General features: G+C 41.6%; 1 pseudogene across 1 annotated transcript; it reads right to left on the bottom strand.

The window, feature by feature from the left end:
- Positions 1-457: 457 nt before the first annotated feature.
- Positions 458-22,768, bottom strand: LOC149320623 (uncharacterized; annotated as a pseudogene). Its single transcript, XR_016279314.1, has 9 exons — positions 22,655-22,768; positions 17,615-18,135; positions 15,992-16,100; positions 14,385-14,455; positions 13,066-13,186; positions 11,985-12,095; positions 10,325-10,429; positions 8,579-8,677; positions 458-6,529 (listed from the first exon to the last, which is right to left on the bottom strand). The product of XR_016279314.1 is annotated as an uncharacterized LOC149320623 (transcript).
- Between the last annotated feature and the right edge of the window lie 82 nt (positions 22,769-22,850).

The following is a 22,850-nucleotide window of genomic DNA, read 5'->3' as shown; positions in this document are numbered from 1 at the left end:
CTGTTCTCTGGAGCAGCAGGAAACAAGCTTGCTCCCTCCTCAATATGACATCCCTTCAAATATTTAAACAGGGCTATCATATCACCTCTTAACCTTCTCTTCTCCAGGCTAAACACCCCCAGCTCCCTAAGTTGTTCCTCATACAGCTTGGTTTCCAGACCCTTCACCATTTTGGTTACCCTCCTTTGGACACGCTCCAGTTTCTCCACATCCTTTTTGAACTGTAGTGCCCAGAACTGGACACAGAATTATTCCAGGTGAGGCATGACCAAAGCAGAATAGAGTGGCACTATTACTCCCCTTGATCTAGACACTATACTTCTATTGTACTGAATTTATTTGAACAATGTTAGTTCCTTGTAAAATGTTAAAATATAAATACTGTATACATGAACGTGCAATTGAAAATACACACACTAAACAAAATATTTTTATTTGTATACTACACTGGAGAGACATTACATCCTCATGTAATGGGTAAAAAGCTTTCCATTGTGGGAGAAAGGCAGGATATGAATCCTTGAAATAAGTCTGAGAACTACTGCATTTAACGAACTGTTTCAACTTATAATATCATGAAAACAGTATTATATATTGATACATTGTAATTGATCTTTTTGTCTTAATATACTTAAGGAGTAATTTAGAATTCTTATTTCCAAATTAATAGAATTTTGGATTAACAAACTGTAAACTACACATTTTAAATAAATATCGAAAGCTTGAAGCTTTGCCCTTTTGCATGAAAGTTCATGCTATGTAGTAAAAGACCAAGATGACTGGACTTTTTCTTCAATGTTGACAATTCTTTTATGTGAAACTGTTTTTTTTTAATGTATGCCATACTATACTGTATTAAAACTAACATCAGGAGCCATATTTGGCATAATAAATAAAATCTGCCAGTTATACATTCTGAGATTATTTAATGGATTTTATCTTTAGAAACTGTGATTGGAGAAAGTCCATGGACATAATTTTGGATATTTCCCCCCCACTTGCAAATGCAGCTCAGCTGCCAAGTGATCTGAAGCTGAGATCAAACCTACCTGGGCATTAAGGACCTTATAAACAAAATTATTTGAAATTACTCTAGCTTGGAATATTCCTTATGTCTGTGGGAGAATACTCTAACACTATGAATCATCCAGATCAAAAAGAGGAAGAGCTACTGTGATCTATACTTTCTGTTCTGGCGTTTAGGTCACATTCACAAATTAAGTGTCCCTCCTGGAAGTCTGTTGACAACTCAAAAATATTCTTGAGGACATTTGCATTGACAGGTCAGGTGCAGTATTAGTGCAATGCGTTTTGAGCCAAGTGTGAGCATAATACAGTATGACCCCCGTATCCACAGAAGATACATTCCACGGAAGAAAGAACATATTTTTTTCAGGACAGGAGTAAATAAAACCGTGGGTACCAGTCCCATAGTACTGTACCATTTTGTATTGTATTGTATCCTATTGTACTGTACCACCTTCCATTTGATACTCAATAAAGATATAGTAGCCCTTTAAGTCTGTAAAAGTGCCAGTAAGACTAAATTTTCTGACACTCTTAGTTGGGCCTGCTTTGAACCTTGTGCTCCATGCAACTGTCTAAACTACAGACAAGGCAGCAATCTGGATGAGTTGCACTTATGGTGTGTCTCTTGAAACCTAAGTATACCTGGGGCCTCAGTCTTTGATTTTCTGAATCCTGCTCCTTTAGACTGGACTCCCTAGGAACCCATTAACATTAAGTGTCATAATTTTCATGGCAGGCATTGTGGTGGAGTCTAAAACATTGCTTTAATGGCTGGAATAGGAACAAAGATATTGGCTCTCCAATGCACCTCAATTTTCAAATAATTAAAGCAACAAGAAATGTAAATAAAACCAATAAAAATGATAAACAAGCTCCATTCTAATTCTGGAGAGGAGTTCATAGTAAGAACTCCTAAGCCTTTGCCTGAAAAGGGGAAGGGTGCCTTGAGGCAAACTTTAAGGAGTCAATGCAACATGGGGACAAAGACCTTGACTAATGGCTAGTCTACTTGTAATCCATTTTTACACATTTGCATTGACATAATTTTCTCCATTTTGTTGCACATATTTGCATCTATTCTGCCTTCCTCTGCTGATAATCTGCATCCTTCCAGATACTCAGGTAAAACTCACAGAGCTTTTTTTTTTTTTGCTGAGTTTTTTTGGCAGTGCAAGAGGCTAAACTCCTGCAAATTGTATGTGACCAGATCACATTCTAACCAATTTCTATGAGGAGTATTTTAACTTTATAGACTAGCCCTAACAATACGTTGCCCCTGTGTCCATTACACCACAGTAGTAAATATGCAGGCAAAAGAGGAAAAAATATCATTCAAAGATTGCTTTTGTAGGCATATTGTGGTAGCAACAAGAAAAACAACTCTGGATGCTCTTGTAAGGTACAAAAGAAAAACTTACATTTATTGTCACAGGAAATTAGTTCCGGAGGCCAGGTTAGTTTCTACTTCCAGGAGGGCCTTTACGATCTCGGCCCCCAGCCTCTGGAACTCGCTGCCCATAGAGCTCCGCGCAGCCACCTCCCTACCCCAATTTAAGAAGGGGTTGAAAACCTATTTATTCAAGCAAGCCTACCCCTGAATACTTCCCCCCAGAATGTGTACTCACCTCCCCCCGTTCCCTCTGCCAGCATTAGACTGGCACGAGGTTGTAATGTTTTTAATGTGTCTAGGTTTTATTGTGATATGGTTTTTGTATATTGTATTTGTTTTGATGTATATTGTACTGTTTAACTTTGTTGTGCACCGCCCTGATTTGAAGAAGGGTGGTATAAAAATAAAACTTTTATTTATTATTTATTTTAAATTCATCTTAGAATAAAAGGAGATAAGACAAAAGATGCTGACCTAAGCTTGGTTAGAAAAGCCCCTAAAAGCTGGCTCTCATGTAAGCTAGCATCCATTATTGGGGTTGGAACCCAATGGATGCTCATTCCCAGACAAAGGAAAACGAAGACATAAACTTCTCAGAGAAGGGGGAAGTGACCTCTTCAGTTAACATGGAAACAAAATACTTGAGTAAACCAGACCAAAGAAAGATACAGAGAAGTGAAAACAAAGGGCAGGTATTATCTAGACTCCCCTCTCCCACTAATAATTTTACACATGTGTTGATGCTTTGTTGCTTCCAACAGCTTTAATGACTGTATAGGCTTAATAACCTGACAGTTTTAAAGTAATTTCTTCTGAGATTTGTTGTTTGGGCATCACCAAGCTTGTGGTTCAGGTACAGTAAAGTTTCTACGATTCCTCTACTGCATTATCTTCTGGCAAGTCAGTTGGTGAGGCAAGATGGCTTTTAATGAGAAAGGCTTTTGCAGGATTATTTAAAACAGTAAATTTGCCTCCAGACTGAATAATTAAGTTTGTAGAATAACTCCAGTGGTGTTTCCTTCCTCTCTCAAAATGTTTGTGGAGCTTTGGAAAACATTATCTTTCTGAAGAATTACAATAAAGGAGAGCCAGGATGGTTTGTTTTGAAATTTGGAGATCAGAGTTCAAATCCCTGCTTGTCCACTTGGTAACCTCTGAGCCTCAGGGGGACGCAAAGGCAAGCCCTCTCTGACTAAATTTCTCTGAGAGAATCCTGTGATAGGGTTGCCGTAAGCCGGAAATGATTCGAACACACACAAGAAGATGGGCTAATGTCCTGAAAGAAGGCCACAGGATCACCTTGATATATTGTAGAATTTTTATTCTTCACAGCAGCCAAGATGGTGTCACACATGCTTTCCATAACAAACTTAACTATAACATCTCTTTGTCTGCCGTCCTCCTTTGATCCGAGTGGAGGCGTTCTGAAGGCAGCCATGATATTTGGTTTACTGAGTAGCATATCTGGAAGTAGGCATGCACATGTGCCTTCAAGCTGCCTGCCAAAAAGCTAAGTTTGATTTTAAGATTTTATATAAGGGATGCCATTTCAGTAGCTCTTTGTATCTAATTGAACTTGCGTATCCACAGATTTTGGTATCCACAAGAGGTCCTGGAACCAAGCCCCAGTAGATATCAAGGGTCCACTGTATTTGCATACCTGAGTGAGGACTATATACTGGGGAAAAGAGAGGGCTCCCACAAGTAAGGGCGCAGTTTATAGCATACCTCAGTTAACAAAGCCTCTGACAGTTAAGCTCCTTTTCAGAAAGACTTTTCATGCTGGTCCAACTTCTCCCTTGGCTTTCTTCCCTTATTCACTGTCTAGCTGGGGTTTATAAAGAAACATTGGTGTCGGGGGGGGGGGGGGATGATGAAGGGCTGAAGAAACACAGGCAGGATTGAGTTGCAACAAGAGCATGTCTACACTAAATAATACAACAAAGCTTGAGGTGGGAAAGAGCGGTATTCTACTCTAGCTGATTCTATTGAAAGTTATGTGAGTGTGCCTATAGTAGGCAAGATAAATGGAATAGAAAAACAGAGCGAAAAGAGAACATAGCTAAGTCTGCCTCAGTAGCTACCCACAGCATATTTAATCCCCCACCCACAGAAATCTATGTTCGGGCATCAAAATGGAAAGCATAGTGGAGGCCAGTGAAAGAAAAAGTCCTCTTGGAAGTATTTTGGAAGAAACTTTCAAACTGTCTCTAGAAAGTTCACAACATTTTTGTATCCAAACTTGACATTTATATGGTCATTGCATTTCATGTGTGAACATAGTATTTACCACACTATCCATATCTGTATGGCTTTCCTCCTGCGTGGATTTGCTGGCAGACTCCCATAGCTGAGCAGTAATCAAAACTGTTCCATACTGGCCAAGAACAGGGTTACTGTTATGCACTCTCTCATGTCTGTTAAGCAGTGTTTTCCGAGCAAAGCATTCCCCACACTCCTGGCATTTGAATGGTTTCTCTCCTGTGTGGACTCTCTGATGACTCACAAGGTCTGACTTGTAAGCAAAACATTTCCCACACTCCTGGCATTTGTATGGTTTCTCTCCCGTGTGGACTCTCTGATGAGTCAGAAGGGCTGAGGAGTGAGCAAAACATTTCCCACATTCCTGGCATATGTATGGCTTCTCTCCTGTGTGGAGTCTTTCATGCTTCACAAAACTTGACCTATGAACAAAACTTTTTCCGCATTCTTGGCAAGTGAATGGTTTCTCTCCTGTGTGGATTTTCTGGTGATTCACAAGGCCTGATTTCTGAACAAAGCTTTTCCCACACTCCTGGCACTTGTACATTTTTTCTTTTTTGTGGATTCTCTGGTGATTCACAAGGACTCTCTTGCAAGCAAAACTTTTGCCACACTCTTGGCATTTGTATGAGTTCTCGGTTGAGTGGACTGCCTGGTGGATGAGAAGACTTGAATTCCGATTAAAATTTTTCCCACACTCTTGGCATGTGTATAATTTCTCACCAGTGTGAACTACCTGATGAGTCAAAAGGTCTGTACTGCGAATAAAACATTTACTACATTCCTGGCATTTATATGGTTTCTCTGCAGTATGGAGTTTCTGATGGCCCACAAGGTTTGCCTTTCCAGTGAAACATTTTCCACACTCCTGACATTTGAATGGCTTCTCTCTTGTGTGGGTTCTCATGTGGACTAGAAGAGTTGAATTATGAGTAAAATATTTTCCGCATTCCTGGCATTTGTGTGGTTTTTCTCCTGAGTGGCTTCTCTCGTGGACATGAAGGGTTGAATTCTGAGCAAAACATTTCCCACATTCCTGGCATTTGTACGGTTTCTCTCCTGTGTGGGTTCTTTCATGAGTTACAAGGTCTGACTTGCGAGCAAAACATTTCCCACATTCCTGACATTTGTATGGTTTTTCTCCTGTGTGGACTCTTTGATGGGTCAGAAGGGCTGATGAGTGAGCAAAACATTTCCCACACTCTTGGCATGGGTATGGTTTCTCTCCTGTGTGGACTCTCTCATGTTTTATAAAGCCTGACTCCTGAACAAAACTTTTTCCACACTTCTGGCATCTGTATGGTCTTTCTCCTGTGTGAATTTTTTGATGAATCAGAAGGATGGATGAGTGAGCAAAACATTTTCCACATTCCTGACATTTGTAAGGTCTCTCTCCTGTATGGCTTCTCTGATGTCTCATGAAGCCTGACTTATAAACAAAACATTTCCCACACTCCTGGCATTTGTATGGTTTCTCCCCAGTGTGAACTATCAGATGATTCAAAAGGTTTGAGCTGTGAGCAAAACATTTGCTACATTCCTGGCATTTGTATGGTTTCTCTCCCTTGTGGAGTCTCTGCTGCCCTGATAGGTCTGCCTTGTATGGTTTCTCTTCTAGATGGAGACTCTGGTTTTTTCCAAAGTGCAATTTGTGATCAAAATATTCCATGCATTCCGCTCCAGCAGGGGCCTGTTTATGAAGTATAAGGTCCATCTTTTGGGGAAAACATTTTCCACATCTAGCGCATTTATTGTAACCTTCTTCTTCTGTGTCGGTTTGCTGGTGTCTCACAAGATCAAATTTGTTTACACATTTGTCACCTATATCCATTTTCCTCCAGTCATCTGCTAAGAAGAAGCACAAACACAGACAAGATTGACTCCCACCTCATATAAAAGGACTCCCATCCTAGAATGGGAAAGGGAACACTGAAAAAATGGGAAGAGATACTCCTATTTCCCTTTCTACCCTCCACAGGTATCGGATGCCTAGGTTGTGATCTTTTCATCTCCAGGCAAATGTTGCTTTATTGCTCATGCCATTTTTAAGAACTGATTTTAATTTGTTTAGATCTTATGATAATCTTGCTGCTAATGTTATTTTAGTTTCTTATGTTGTCATGTTTTTACACTTTTGTTTTAGCTTTAGTAAGAGGACTCCTTAGTCATTGTTTTATTACTGGCATTTGTAATTTTAATTTATTTAGTAGTTTAGTTTGATTGACAGCCAGTATGGACAGTTGGACTATGACTGTGGGGACATCACACTGGACAAGTCACTCGGTCTCAGCCTTAGATGAAAGCAAAGACAAACACCCATGAAAAAATCTTGCTAAGAGAACTCCATGATATGGTCCTTAGGTTCACCATAAGTTGGAAATGACTTGAAGGTACAGAACTGTTTAATTTGCCCAAACATACTCCCGACTGGGAGGGGCATTTTGCCACACTTTTGAGACCTTCATCGGCCGTTTTTACAAACTAGAGTGACTTCTTGGTCAATTTCTGTTATCATGCTGCCAACCACTGTGCCTTACATAGCCTTGGGTCTATTAAAATATGGTTTAAATGCACCCTACAAGATGTTTGGAGATTTGGGGGACAAAAAATAAAAGATTTGTTTTGTGAGAGCTGGTGGGAAGTAGCCACCATTCAAGTGTTATTTGGAAAGATGTGGCCTCTCAATGAGTTATCCACTAGTGATTTAAGATACCTGAAAGAAGAAATGTGGGACAAAAAAAAACACCCAGTAAAAACACCTGTAGCTTTCAGGCCTGGCTTGCAACCTTGCCGAGGCATTTCCTAGACACAGGACTATCCATCACAGTCACTTAGGTAGGACAGTGTGAGAGACTGAGCTATGCAGGAGTTTCACTGCTGCGCTAGGAATGCAATCCAGTTTTCAGTGGTGTTTATGAGGGAAACTGTTTGTATAGAGCAGTGGTTCCCAAATTTTGTTTCTCCAAATGTTTTTGACTTTAGCTCCCAGAAACCCTTACTGTTGGCCATGTTGGCTGGGCTTCTAGGAGCTGAAGTCCAAAACACTTGGAAGCCAAAAGTTTGGGAATCACTATAGAGCCCCTAAAATAGGAGTGGGCAGCATGTAGCACATAACATATGGCTCTCTCTATTTTTTGGTTAACCCCCATTATCATTTTCAACTTTCAAGAAGATGTGTATTCTCCAGGTACATTCTTTATGAAGAGACCTAAACTCCTGGAACCACTGTTCTATAAAACAAGGAGCACACACATTGCCTTGCATCCTTTGAGTGACTTAAGCATGTATAATGCAGACAATAATGGCTCATAAAATTAATGTATTGGCAGGCCCCTAGGCATGTCAATTTTTGGTAGGGGCGCAGAACTATTGTTTTCCTCCTGGCTCATCCAAAACCTTCTCATCCCCCAGGAGCTGTCATGACGAGGGAGGGCTGCTGCTACTCCAGTTGATCAGATGGAAGTGGGTGGGGAGTGACAGGATTCAGACATGGAGATATGGCTGCTCTAATCTCCCAGGGGAAGGAAATTCCGGTAATGTGCAACTCCTCATCTGTTCAGTAAATGCCAATAGGCCCCCCCGCCATTCCTGAAATGTAGCCAATCATGCTTTAAAACTGTGCCATTCAATGGTTTCAGGCAACAAGCCATCAGCAAGCATTCCCTGGTGAGTTTCCAGAAAATATCATCAATGGGCATAAAGACGGTACTAGTCCCCTGCACAACGGGGGGTGGGGAGCTGCCAGTCCTCAACATCAGATAGCTTAGAAAGCACTGCTCTGACCTGGACGTCTAAACCTTAGAATGGCTGTAGGAGTGACCACCAGAGATTTTCTAGGCAACTGCCTATAATACTGGAGAATAATGTTGTGTCTAGCTGGATTACTCAATGAATCACCTGATCCAGCATCCAAGATTTCTGCCACCGCCAAGGCCTGTGAATCTGGCACCCACAGTTCTTCCCTCTGTTCTTCTTGATCTGGGTTTGTCTCTGGAACTGAAGTTGGGGAAAGATGAGAACAGAAAGGATTAGAAGTACTCTACAGAATGATACAAAGTGTTGCCTTGGGCAAGTTCAAGACCAGCAAAAGGGCCCAAGCTCAACTCAGGCTTGCATGCTTCCAAGGTCGCTAAAATGAGTACCCAGACTGTTGGGGGCAAATTAGCTTACTTGCTAATTAGCTTACTTGCTGTTCACCGCTATGATCTTTGGAATAGCGGTATATAAATAAAACATTATTATTATTATTATTATTATTATTATTATTATTATTATTATTATTATTAGCAGAAAAGGACTCATTGCCAACCATGGGGTTTGTTGAGTTAATTTCTTTTTGGAAACAGTGTTGGAAAAGCCTTGCATATATATTTACCCACATAGGTTACTGGGACACAAGATGTTTCTCACTTGCTTGTCATCACTCAAAGACTGGGCTAGTGATCTGAGATGAGTCATCTTTATTGTGCAAAACTGGATACAGTACTCTGGAGATGCCTGATCAAAGCATAGTATCACAGTAACAGCATCACAGTACTGATTTTATATTTGGCTTAGGGCAGGAGGGATAAAGCATGAGCCATGGGCTGCAATGGGCCATAGAAAGCCCCAAACCTTGTTTTTTTTTTAATGGTGTAATTTTGAGGCCTTCCAAGACATATTTCCTAGACACAGAGCTATCCATCACAGCCACCTAGGTAAAACAGTGTGGGAGACTGGATTACCTGTTTCACTGCTGAGCTAAAAATGGGACCCAGATTTCAATAAGGTTCACGTGGAAAACTATTTGATTATAAGGAAGAGCCTCTATGATAGGAGTGGGCAAGATGTGGCCCCATAGACTGCATATGCCCTGTCTTGAGTTTCGGTTAGCACCCATGTCTCTCCCTCTTAATTTGTTAGTAAAGAGGGGGAAAGAAGTCACTATAGTGGGAAAAGTCACTATAACTTTGAAGAACATGTGTATTCTCTGGATGGTTTGGTTATGAAGAGATCCACACTCCTGGAACCACTGTTCTATAAAACAAAGAGTGCACATACAGTGGTTTGCTTTCTTTGAGGGACTTATGCATGTATAATGCAGCTTATGATGGCTGATAAAATTAATTTATTGGCAGTGCACTGTACTTATGCATGTCAATTTTTGGATGACAAAAATTGCAGAGCTTCTCTCTCCCGCTTAGCTCATCCAAAAGCCTCTCAGGACCCAGCAGCTGTCAAGACCTGGGAAGGGCTGCTGCTGCTCTGGTTAACCAGAAGGAAGTAGGGGGATAGGACAACAGAGATCTGGCTGCTCTAGGCTACCAGGGGAGTAAAATGCAGGGAATGTGCAACTCCTCATCTCTTCAAAAAATGCCAGTATACAACCCAACCCCTGAAATGTGACCTATGCTGCTTTAAAACAGTGCTATTCAAAGGTATCAGACCACAACTCATCAGCAGACAAAGATAATGCCAGTCCCCACACACACTGGGGGTTGGGGGGAATTGCCAGTCTTCCATATCAGATAGCTTGGAAAGCACTGCTCTGAACTGGAATTCCAAACCTTAGAATGGCTGAGAGAGTGACCAGATGTTTTCAAGGCAACCGGATCTAGAATTGGGGGATACTGTTGTGTTTAGCTGTCTTATTTGATGTATCACCTGATTCAGTATCCAAGATTTCTGCCACACCCACATCCTCTGAATCTGACATCCACAATTCTTCCTTCTGTTCCTCTTGATCAGGGTTTGTCCCTGGAACTGAAACTGGGGAAAATGAGAACAGCAATGATTAGAAGTACTCTACAGACTACTACAAAGTGTTGCCTTGGGATATTTGCAGAAAAGGCCTCATTACCAACCATGGGGTTTGCTAAGTTAGACTTCTCTTTAAAAAACAGCAGGAAAACTTTGCATAAATATACCCACATAGGTTACTGGGACACAAGATCTTTCTCACTTGCTTGCCCTCACTCAGAAGACAGGGCTAGTAACCTGGGCTGCACAGAATCATTTGTAGTGTGCAGAACTGCATATAGTACTCTGGAGGGTCCCGACCAAAGCATAGTAGCACGGTCCTAGCATCACACTGTTCCATATGTACTTTCCATCAGGGGTGGGTAAAGCATGAGCCTTGGGCTGCACTGGGCCCCAGAAGGCCCCCCCCCTTTTTTTAAATAGTACACTTGTGGAGCTTTGCCAGAAGCATTTCCTAGACACAGGACTATACATCACAACCACTTAGGTAGGACAGTGTAGTATTTTGGGTTACCCAGGGGATGGCATCCGGATTTCAGTGGGACTCATGAGGGAAAAAGATTGACTGTATCCCAAACTTTGGTTCTCCAGATTTTTTTTTTAATTCAGCTTCTGGAACTCCTGATTAGGCTGGCTATGGCTACTGGTAGTTGGTCCCAATCACGTGGAAGACTGAAGTATGGGAACCACTGGTATAGAGCCAATAAGATAGGAATGGGTGACATGTGGCCTATAGGCCACATATGGCCCTGTCTGGTTTTTTGTGAGCCCCCATGGCTCTTCCTCCTACCTTTGTTGTTACACCGGGAAAAAAGCCACTATAGTAGAAAAAGGCTACTATAATTTTCAAAAAGGCCTGTAATCTCCGGATGTTTTGTTTATGAAGATACCCACACTTCTGGAACCACTGTTCAAGTACACACTCTGGCTTGCATCCTTTTAGTAACTTATGCATGTATAATGCGGTTTATGAAGGATGATAAAATTAATTTATTGGCAGTGCATCGCACCTCTGCATGTCAGTTTCTGGATGGGGTGCAGAGAGCTACTATCTTCCTCTTGGCTCATCCAAGAACTTCTTACCATCCAGCAGCTGTCAAGACCTGGCAGGGGCTGATGCTGCTCTGGTTAACCAGAAGGAAGTTGAGGGGATGGCATAAAAGAGATCCAGCTGCTCTAGGCTCCCAAGGGAAGGAAAATGCAGGTAACATGCAGCTCATAATCTGTTTAGGGAATGACAATATGTCCCCGTAAATCCTGAAAAGTGACCAATGCTGCTTTTAAAAATGTGCCATTCAGAAGTATTGCACCATGAGCCATCAGAAGCCATTCTTTTGAGATTTTCCAGGAAAGAAAGACACAACTGTATTCAGTGGGCACAAAGTTGGTACCAGTCCCCAGCACACTGGAGGAAGGGGAACGACCAGTCCTCCATAACAGATAGCTTAGAAAGCACTACTCTAAACAGGATTTCCAAACCTTAGACTGACTGAGGGAACGACCAGACATTTTCTAGGAAACTGCCAATAGTAGTAAGGAGTACTGTTGTGTCCAGATGGCTTACTTGATGAATCACTTGATCCAGTATCCAAGATTTCTGCCACACCCAAGTCCTCTGAATCTGGTACCCACAGTTCTTCCCTCTGGTCCTCTTGAGCAGGGGTTGTCTCTGGAACTGAAGTTGGGGAATGATGAGAACAGCAAGGATTAGAAGTATACCACAGAATACTAGAAAACATGGCTTTGGGATATAGTCAAAATAAACCTCATTGCTAACCACTGGGCTTGTTAAGTTAGATTTCTTTTTGGAAACGATTGTTGTACAGCCTTGCAAAAATATATCCATAGAGGTTACTGAGCCACAAGATCTTTCTCACTTGCTTGCCATCACTCAGAAGACTAGGCTAGTACTCTGGGCTGAACAGAGTCATTTATAGTGTGCAGAACTGGTTATAATACTTTGGAGAAGCCTGATCAAAACATGCAAAACACCCAGGCCCACAAAGAAAGGCCACCAGCTCTCTAATACTTGTTTAATACCTACTCCCATCATGCCTGTCCACTTAGGAGACTGGCTATGATAGATTGAAAACTGCAATTTCATAACATCTGGACAAATATCATATGCTCCAACTATCCCGATTATGACAGGAACAGTGCCAATTGATTCTGTGCTGTCCCACATCTTCAGGTGCTTTTAAAATAACCCAGTTTCTCTCTCTTCTTCCCACCTTCCCCATTTGTCCTCATCTTATTTTAATTGTTGCAAACTGCTTTTAGAGTGCAAAAGTACTTTGCATTCAAATTAACTCATGGTGTGGGAGAGAAGAAGGGACAATATCTTGACCTTCCCAGTAGTCCCAGGCAAATGAAAACAGCTGCAATCCTTTAGTTTTCTTCCTGATTAATAATTTTTGCCATCATGACTATACACTCTGAAGTTGCTTGGTGACATGTGCCCCAGTTTTCATTTGTGAAATGTTGGGTGTGATATACACATTCACTGACCTGGTGCTACAGATCACCCAGTGGTATGAGATGGGACAGCTCCAACTTGGAAGCAGAATTGTTGTTGTTTCTTTCTACCACTATTATTTCATTTGAAAACAAATATTCTCATCAGCTAGGGAAAGTGAACACCTTACCAAAAGATGTCACAGTCCCCTGGTTCTCCTCCATGACTTTCCTGTGCATAGCTCTCTGGCGTGCATCCAGTAATGCCCACTCGTCGTGAGAGAAATCCACCTCCTCAAACTTCACCAGATCCTGGATGAAAAGGGGGAAAAATAACTCTGGCACACAGGTAATATCAAGATTATCAAGAAACCTAAATCAAAAGTCGGTGGATTAGTGGTAACCTGCACAATTTAAACCAGTGGCTCTCAAACACTGGTTCTCCTGGACACTTTGAATGTCAACTCCCAGAAGCCCTAGCCAGCTTGATTAACAGTCAAAAATTCTGGGAGCAGAAGTCCAAAACATCTGGAGGACCAAAGTTTGGGAATCACTGATTTAAACAGTTATGCATTTGGCTTCCAAATGGAGGAAAAGATTAGCAATGGCTCCTAGTAATTTATCACCACCAGGTAACTTGCACCCAAATGCTAGTTCCCCCTATTGGGAAACAACAGGAGGAGAGGTCTATGGCTTTCACACACAACTTGTGGGTTTCCTAGAGGTGCCTGGTGGTCTACTGTGAGAACTACAATGTTGAACAAGATGGGCTTCTGGTCTGACTCAACAGGGCCCTTCTGAAATTCAATTAGTATCCCTTATATATTTGCTCTTTCAGAAATCTTATCTTACAAATGTGATGAGATCTGGAGATTTCCTTAGTCCCTTACAAAATAATATTATCCGCCACTTGAATCTGCCAGATTTAGAATATGCTCCTATTTTGTGCATATGGCGAGTCTGTTAATAAAACCTGTTATAATGTATTTTATGTATGTTCGTTTATATGCTGTGTATGTACTACGCCTGCTGTTATTTAGTTTGTTGCTGTCCTTGTTTTGCTTTTATACAGCCTATGGTTTGTTAGCTGAAATAAAGGCATTCATTCATTCATTCATAAAATGCTCCTATTTCCACCATTAAAATACTTTCTACCTGGTTTGCTCTACAGGTATTACTCATGAGAAGCTTCTCAGAGGGAAAAAAGGTTGTAGTTTGGATTTACAACTAATATGGTTGAAAGCGCAGGGAACAGAATCCAAATCTTTAAGCACCCTGAGCCTGCATGGATGAATGAATCTATGATTCTATGAATCTGTCAGTTTCAGTTGCTCCTATCTTCACATTTTAACAAACTCTTCAACCTGAATGGGATGGGTGATTTTGTGGTATATCTTGATCAAGAATAAAAGGAAACAAAATACTTGTCTATCCCTACCATGGACATGAATGGGGAATGGAGTTACCCAGGGTACTCCCTCTCCACCTTCCAAGTTATCCTTCTCCTCACCTGATCTGCTTCCACTCCATCAAAATGTACCGAAGATGACTGAGTACTTGCTGCCACCATCATTCCAGTCTCTGTGTGTGAGAAAAAGAAAGAGGGAACCCAAAACACATCTGCTTGTCTCAGAGATTAAGACAATAATCCAGATTTTTCTTTAATGTATACACTGATTGTTGTAATTGTGTAGCTGCATATTATTTCTGGATCAGGGAGACCCAAAAGCAAACCTATCATAGGATTTTTGTGGCAAAATTTGTTCAGAGAAGGTTTGCCTTCATGACGTTGAGAGTGACTTGCCCAAGTTCATCCTGTGCATTTGCAGGGCCAAGTGGAGATTTGAACCCAGAGTCGTAGTGCAGTGCTCAAATCATTACATCACACTGGCTTTCAAATGTATATGTATATAGTTTTAATTGTGTTAGTCTTTTTTAGCTATTTTAACTCTGGTCTGTTTTATCTTAGCAATCTATTTAATATTATTTTATCCAATTTACATTATTTTTACTGATTTCATCTAGAACTGTTTTAAATTGTTTTAATTGTATGCCACTCTGGGAACTCATGACAGAGGAAAGATATAAATATTTAAATAAATAAATCATCTGCAACATTTAACATTTAAAACCCTGAACAGCTTGAGACTTCAACTCTTGAAGAAGCATCTTTCCCTAAATATTCCTGCCCGAGATCTGCTGGAGTGACCCTCCTCTGCTCCCTATCGGTCAGGGTAATATACTGTCAGATTGCATGTCACTTTGCAGTCTTTAGAGAAAGTGGGATGTAAATATTTAAATAAATAAATAAATAAATAAATAGTCTTTTGTGGGTTTTTCAGGCTATGTGGCCATGTTCTAGGAGAGTTTCTTCCTGACGTTTCGCCAGCATCTGTGGCTGGCATCTTCAGCCAAAGCATCTCCCACAGCTCACACAGTATATATATATATATATACCCAATTTTTTTCCAGGCAAAGAATTCTCTGAAGATGCCAGCCACAGATGCTGGCGAAATGTCAGGAAGAAACTCTGCTAGAACATGGCCACATAGCCTGAAAAACCCACAAAAAACTATGGATGCCAGCCATGAAAGCCTTTGACTTTACAAAAAAGATAAATACAGACATTTTCTAGGCAGTGATCCCTTCCACTACGTAATAAAATAATGAATAAATATAACATTTGTTGTAAATAAACAAATCAATGAATGAGTTAAATCTAAATGGGCTGGGATCTGTCTTACCCTTAATTTGTACAGTGGAAACTCGCCTTACGCGGGGGGTATGCTCAAAGCTGCGTATAGCGTGCCCATGTATAATGGGCTCAAATCTGCGTTATACACGGGCGCACTGTATTTTAAGTGTTTTATGCCTTTTCTGTTTCACTTGGATAGAAACACACCTCTTCCTATTTGGTGCCTGGGTCACAAATAACAAAATTGCTTCCCATGAATCAGGTCTTAAGGGGTGAAAAATTAAAGCCCATTTTTGAACTGTGGAAAGGACTGGAAACAATAATCCTCTCCTGAAAATTGATCACTTCCATACTTTCTGCAGGGGAAGCCCAAGCTGAATTAAACACACCATTTCAGTTCCTCTTTTCTAATTCATTCTTACCTGGCAAGATAACACCTCTGTCACTCTCCTCCTTTATCTCTCTTTGCTGAGGGCTCTGCCTGGTTTTCTTCTCTAGCAGAGACTGAACACCGATAGGCAGATTTTTTATCTAAAAGAGGAATGAAGGACTATATCACACATGGCGCAATCGCAGTAGTGAATGAAAATGCAAATATACTGGCTTGGGAGCATTCATTATTGTACATCTCCACAATGGTGCAACTGGGGTGCTTTCTGCCATCGATGGTTCATTGCCTTCTCTTCCATACTGCCCCTTAACCTTACCTCCCTGTCCTATGCTATAGTCAACATGGATTTTTATTGTTTTTTTATTGTAACACAATTCTGGAGTTATGGCAATGTGAATTAGAGAAACAAAGATGAAAGAAAAGAAAAAAGAAAACAAGCCTGTTTGGAAATAGCGAGGGGGGGGGGGGAGAGAGGAGAAGACTGACATCATGTGACTGTCTGATGTTGGAAGTGCTGTGGGAGGAATTTATCACACCTGAGGACTAATGGCACAGCAGCACAATTGGGCGCTTATTGAGGGTTTCCCCCATCAATGAACAGGTGTAACACGCTTTGGAGGTACAGGAACAATGGACTGGAGGAAACATTGTGTGGCTTGAATCACAGAGTTGGAAGAGAACACAAGGACTACCAAGTCTAACTCCCTGCAATGCAAGGTACTATTTTCCAACTTTAATTATGGTTTAAAAGCCACATGTGATAAAGTCCCAAGGCATCAAATGAGGATCTGAGGGGGGGCTGGAACTTAGAAGAGGGGCTTAGGGCACTCATCCTCAGATTTTTCAAAAAAATAACAGACAACCAGTTTTAGGATATACGTCCTTACATTCTTGACTCCTTAGAGCAAAGCTAGGAGCATTACCATCTAGAACCGACTGGGTTCTTACTGTCTACAACCAACCCTGCCAGCATATCTGCAATTGCCTTGGGAAACAAGCTGCAAGGAGGACACCCAATTTGTTTGAAAGAAGATTTATAATTCTGAGTCATTACTTCTGTTTCCCTATTACCATGTATGGATGTGAGAGCTAGATAGTTAAGAAACAAGATAGGAAGAAAATCAAATCATCTGAGATGTAGTGCTGGAGAAGAGTGGTGAAGATACCATGGACAGTCAAAAAGCAAATGAGTCTCAAAGCAGATCAAGCCAGAAATCTCCTTGGAAACCAAGATCACAAAATTGAGGCTGCCGGACACATCATAAGAAAGCACAACTCATTAGAAAAAATAATAATGCTAGGAAATGTAAAGGGAAGCAGAAAGAGAGGAAGACTGCATGCTAGATGCATGGACTCTATTAAGGTGAACATGGGTACGATTTTGAGGAACTGAGCAGAATAATGGAGGACAGGAAGCCTCGGAGATGTCTTACCCATAGTGTCGCCATGGATTGAGATCGACTCGAGAGCGATAAACAATAACAACATCAACCTTATGTTTTAAAGGACAGCTTTCATGTTTCCTAAAGCAATTACAACAACTCATCCAACAAATTTCAGTGTCAAAGCAACAAATTTGGCAGCGGGAGTGGGGAAATTTGTCACATATACCCCACATTGTCTAGCTCTGATTTAAAGGGTGAAACACTCTCACCTGCTCGTCTTCCTGCTTCTTCTCCTCTGCCTGACTTAGGAGAAAGTCCTCTGCCAAGGCCACTGCTTGGGAACAGGTCTTTGGTCCACACTCTCTCACCCAGCTCTCCATCTCTGGGGGCAGGACAGCCAAGAAGTGCTCCAGTACTACAAGGTCCAGGATTTGAACCTTGGAGTGTGACTCTGGCTTCAGCCACTGACAGCAGAGATTGTGGATCTGGCTGCAAACCTCTCGGGGTCCCTGGGACTCCAGGTTACAGAACTGCTTAAAGCGCTGGCGCTGTGCATCATTGCTGAGAGGGTCTTCCCCAAAGATTTCCTGCAGTGTTCCTTCCCAGATTTCCTCACTTCTTTCACTCTTGACTACTTCAGGGTCTCCTCCTCTCTCAGGGCTGGCAGAGTTCTGCTCATCCATTTTGTATCTAGATGCCACACACTCTGCAAGGGGGAAGGGGGTCAAAATGACTCCTTTCTCTTCTCTCTCAAGACAAAGAATTTCTTACCAGGGTGTATCTTAAAGACCTGCAAACAAACAAAAAACAATGTTTTGTTAATATGTCTTATGCTATGAGACCAGAAATTTTCCTGCTTGGAATGCAGTCAGATCAAATTGATAAGAAATATGAAAAGAGACTGCAATACGTGAATACAGCTGTAAGAATAATATAGGTTCAGATATGGAAGGCCACCAACACACCAACACACCAACACAAGGAGATTGGCTGATAAAGAGGAATGGACTTGCTGAAATGGACAAATTGATAATGTTGATAGAGAAATCTTTAAATAATTGTAAGTAAGATAAAGTTATACTGGTCCTACAAATCAGCTTTAGATTTTGTAAAATAAACAGAGTTGTTACAGTTGGCCTTTCATATCCACCTTGATTTTGCCATTTTATATAAGGCATACCATTTAACTATCTCACTGTATTTAATGGGAGCATCCATGGATTTTTGTATCTGCAAGCGGTATCTGGAACCAAACTCCAGTGGATACCAAGGACTCACTGTATAATGTAAGAGACATAAATAACATTATATATAAGGAAATACAGAAATTGTGGCATATATCTACCAGTTTGTGGGACGGGGGAAGCAGTAGTGTGCATTTAGTAGTTTAATCTAGTTTTCCCCATTTTTTGTTATTATTGTTAATATTTTAGGTATATTTACAAAATTTGTTTGCAATATGTTTATGGTCAATAAAGATGATGTTTTAAAAATATGTATCACGATGCATGGACAAAAATAAATGAAAAAACTCAAAGTAGATTGAAGTGGAGAGATTTCTTCATTTAAAAACCACAAACAAAAGCCTTTTCTTTACTTGAGAGTGAAAAGTCATAGCATCCTCCCCCAGTCAGTCTTTCATGGAACCCTCCTATCTCTATTCAATGTTCCAAGCCCTGCACCCACAGTCCTTTCCCATCATTTCTACTGCTCTTGCCAGTTCAATTCTATATGTGCAACTGTAGTGCGGGTGGGGAAGACTATCTTGACCTTTGCTTCAGGCAGCAAAATGTATGGGGCCATCTTAGGTCCCAAACACACTGCTGAAATAATCCAGTTTGAGACTATTTTAACTGCCATGGCACAATGCTAGGGAATACAGTTCCCAGGATTTCCTAGCACTGAGCCTGGGTAGTTAAAGTGGTCACAAACTGGATTATTTCTGTTTTGGACCTTAGTCTCTTTCAATGGACTCCCCTTCAGTTGCCTTTCTGCTCTGATGTCTGAGCAACACAGGGTCAAAAGGAGTCCTTGGGAAGAAAATCCATTTCACACAATCTAAGGGTGCATCGACACTGTAGAAACAGTGCAGTTTGACAACACTTTAACTGCCATGGCTCCGTCCTACAAAATCCTAGGATTTGTAGTTTGTTGAGACAAACTAGTGGAAGACAAGTCTAAAGACCTTGTAAAGGTACAAATTCCATGATCCCATAGGATGGAGCTACAGAACGCAAAATGCTGTCAAACGACATTATTTCTACAGTGTAGATGCACCCTACGTTCCTATTTCTTAAGGAGGATCAAGGTATTTTGTCATCTGAGATGGAAAATATTACAACTATCTCTCTTCCTCTTTTCCTTCTGCCCAGTTTAAAAAAAAGGAGGGGGGAGGGAGGGGGGGAACAAAAACAAAAAAGAAGAATGAAAGCCCACCGAATAACCAGCAGCTTCCCAGTTTTAGGCAACATCACAGAGTAAGAGGGGTAATAAAGAATACCAGAACCTTATTGAGCCTCTAGAAAGCAATATTTTTGTAAGCAAACATGCACAAACACTAAGGCAAGTCAGTTTCACTTCCTAAGAAAGAAACAAAACACCTTTCAAAAGAGAACCGAGGGATCTTTTCCACCACACAAACACGGCCAAAATCAGTTTATAAAATACCTGCTGATCCCAATTAACCAGAGCTGATTGAGCTGGAGAAAAGAAATAGAACATTAGGTTTAACTACGAAATGTCTCTTTTATGCAACGGAGGCGCAAGCATCCGGATGTGGGTTGCTCTTCCCCAATGCTCCAATAGGCAGGACACAGACTTTGAGAACCACCAGGAGGAGGAACAACCCTTCATAGCCCTCAGTCCCTGTTACAGCTAAAACAACTAAATTTTCTTATATATAGTGGTCCCTCCACATTTGCTGGGGTTAGGGGGTGAAGGACCCCCATGAATGTGGAAAAACCACAAATATTTAAAAAAAACACCTACTCATTTTACTTGAGAGAAGACCTCTTTAGAAATCTCCAGGTCTTCCAGTGCATCTGGCCAACATCTGCCAGAAGTTGATCATAGACTCATGCTGAAGGACCTACAAATGCCTAGAGAAGTGTTTTCTCTAGGAACGTCTAGGTTCTCCTGCACAAGTCTATGGTCAACGCCTGGCAGAGTTGCACCGGAGGACCTAGAGAGAACATACTAATTAAAACCATGAATATTCAAATCCGCAACAGTCAAAGCCAGAAATGCGAAGGGCCGACTGTAAATAAAAAATTGTCTAGCTGTTGTGTGTATGTGTGTGCGTATACACACACACAAGCTAGATTTTTTAAATGTACTTCATTTATATGCCGCCTTTCATGGCTTCATCTCCCAGTACTGGACTCAAGGTGGCTTCCATAACAACAAATTAATACTCATAACCAGAATCATTCAAGCCATTGTATTCCCCATCCGCTTGTATGGATGCGGGAGGTGGACAGTGACGAAAGTCAAGAAAAAGGAAATCAACTCTATTGAGATGTGGTGCTGGAGAAGAGTGCTGAGGACTCCCTGGACAAGGGTTTTATGACCTTCATAGCCAGAGCTTTTGCTCTTAAAGGCTGGAGGGTATGCAGTCTGCACTTGCTCAGCTATAATTTATGTTATCTATACTGTCATTATTTTTGTGTTATTTTAATATTTACTAACCACAAAGCTCCATGTGCTTTATTGACTACAGCAAAGCCTTTGACTGCATAGATCATATGGCTTACACTTAGATGACTGGGAGTGCCACAACTTTTGGTTGTCAAGGCAAGGATGTTAAAGCCAAGGGTTAGTAGATAACCATATGAATGACCAAATGCATCAGAGGAAGGAGACTTAAGTCTATGAAAGCTTACGCTGCCAACTTCTTTCTTTCAGTTAGTCTCAAAGGTGCTACAAGATCTTTCTACATATGAATAAGAACTGGAATGTAATCTTGGCTGTGGGCAACATCCCTGCTTTGTCAGCCAAGGAGCATTGCTAAAACTGAACTTGTCACCTCATCTCCACACTGTTTTTGCATACTGATTCTACAGACACGGCTATCTCTTTGAATTCTTGCGTTCCTATGGACACTCACACACAGAGAGACTGCTATGTAGGTCTATCCCTGGGCTTTCCACTCCACCAAATGCATCTGAGAAAGTAGGCTCAAGTCTAGGAAAGCTCGTGTTACCAATTTTTCCCGCTTCTGTATGATTTCTAAAAATCATCTTTGCCTGATGAATATTTTAGTGGAGCTTCAAAAGCTGTAATGCCTTTGCCTGACAAAGAAACCAGCGGAGCTTCACAAGCCTGCAGTGTGTATATTGTGCATTTCAGTTGGCTGAATAAAGGCATCCTATATTTATACAGCTTGGGAAAGAATGCAATAGGACCTTGGAAGATGCAAGTCCTGTCCTTGCCCTACATTTTCAAAGGGCTGAGGTCTTTCAAATCGTTTCAGTTGTCAGTTACACAATTCAAATGACTTCCTTGCCCCTAACTTTTGACTACTTCTGATTTCCCTCTGACTTTCTTATTCTCCTGTTACATAAGGCATTTCTTTTTTCCATTCTCAGTAAATACACAACTGCTGTTTTTGTCCCCGTTATTTGCGTTTCATTTGGTGGCATTCCCCCCCTTTCCCAAATTCTTTGGTTTTTAGGCCTTTTGGACCTTTTCAGTGATTGCTCAGAATGGATGCCAGGAAGCACTAAAACCCAGCTTCCCCGGGTTCAAAAGGAGAAACCAAAGAGACTAGACACTCTAGAGCCAGCATGGTTTCACCACTGGACTAGGACTTTGGAGACCAGGGTTCAAATCCCTCCTTGGATCATTTCTGCAGTGGGCTTTGGGCCTCAAAGGCGCTGCTTAATGGTGCTGCCGCTTTCCTTTCATCCTCCTCCCGCTTTTGAGCTACAAGAGACTCACATGGCTGCTTCCACACTGAAGAATTAATCCAGTTTGAGACCGCTTTAACTGCCCTGGCTCAGTGCTAGGGAATCCTGGGAACTGTAGTTTGTTGCGGCACCAGAGCGCTCTCTCTCTCTCTCTCTCTTTCTGACAGAGAAGGCTAAGTGCCTCACAAAAATACAGATCCAGGATTTCCACAGCATTGAGCCACTAGTTAAAGCGGTCTCAAACCGCGTTAATTGTGCAGTGCAGACGCATCCTTTGAGAACGGCACTAAAGGCAGGAGGCGGCCATTCCGGCGTCCCCTCCGGCTTTGTTCCTCCCTCGCCTCCCACTGGCTCCCCCAAACCGGCTCTCCGTCCGAAAAGACAGGATTCGTAGGGACTGACCAGTCTTCAGGGCGAAGGGCGAGACAAAGGCTCCTCTCTTCCTTCCACAGAAAAGGGAGCCTCCCCGGCGGAGCCCTCCAGGGACCAGCGTCTGCCACACAGCCTCACGCCAGCCCCTTCTCTTCCTCTCTAGGAAGGCTATCATCTATGGCCGGAAGGGCGGGGCCGAGGCTAAGAGTGAAGGACGGAGGGAGGA

Source organism: Sceloporus occidentalis, unplaced genomic scaffold (genome assembly GCF_023333645.1).
Source record: "Sceloporus occidentalis isolate IW3139 unplaced genomic scaffold, rSceOcc1.0.p SCAF_1, whole genome shotgun sequence".
Classification (NCBI taxonomy): Eukaryota; Metazoa; Chordata; class Lepidosauria; order Squamata; family Phrynosomatidae; genus Sceloporus; species Sceloporus occidentalis.
The sequence above is the reverse complement of the archived record's forward strand: the minus strand, read 5'-3'. Positions and strand labels throughout refer to the sequence as shown.